Source organism: Sinocyclocheilus grahami, unplaced genomic scaffold, assembly GCF_001515645.1.
Source record: "Sinocyclocheilus grahami isolate Dianchi unplaced genomic scaffold, SAMN03320097.WGS_v1.1 scaffold12.1, whole genome shotgun sequence".
In the NCBI taxonomy this organism is placed as follows: Eukaryota; Metazoa; Chordata; class Actinopteri; order Cypriniformes; family Cyprinidae; genus Sinocyclocheilus; species Sinocyclocheilus grahami.
In genome coordinates this window covers 243,294-243,883 of record NW_015505191.1, presented here as the reverse complement: position 1 = coordinate 243,883, position 590 = coordinate 243,294, and the positions used below count along the sequence as shown (strand labels likewise).

Below are 590 nucleotides of genomic sequence, written 5' to 3'. Positions count from 1 at the left end.
ATACAGTAGTCAACATTTGAAGTGGATCAAAAAAGTTAATCAGATTTGTCCTAAGACAAGAACGCATTTTGGTTTTTGGTTTTAGGACAACTTTGATGAAAGGTTTTGATCCACTTCAAATATATTTCAATCATGACAACTCTCTGAAGATTTTTAGAATGGTGATGGACATGACAATGTTAATGTAGTTGGTCTTGGTGGAATAGATCTGCTACGCTGCTGATGCTGCTGCTGAATTGCTGCTGCTGTTGGTTATTGCTGTAGTTGTAGATTATTGCTGCTGCTGCAAGCAAGTACAGGAACTTGCTACTGCCAATGCATATGGCGATACGGTGCCGCCTGTGAGTATTTAAGACATACTGCTGCTGCACAAATAGCATATAAAATAAACCATAGCAGATCTACACAGGTGGAGCTGGGGAAGGTGGAGGGTTTCAGAGAAACTCTGAAAGCGCGCTGCAAGAATCTCAAGTGAATGCTAGCCAGCCATATAAATGTGAGGCAGAAAGCTCATTGGCTGCATATGCAGTATGAACCAATCAGCTTGTGCCAAGTCATTTAACTCTCTGAATATCATCAGTTACGTTAAC

General features: G+C 40.8%; 1 protein-coding gene across 3 annotated transcripts in view; it reads right to left on the bottom strand.

Annotated features, from left to right (window-relative positions):
• Positions 1-590, bottom strand: part of ttc33 (tetratricopeptide repeat domain 33) — a 24,638-nt gene that overhangs the window by 16,290 nt on the left and 7,758 nt on the right. The window lies entirely within an intron of this gene.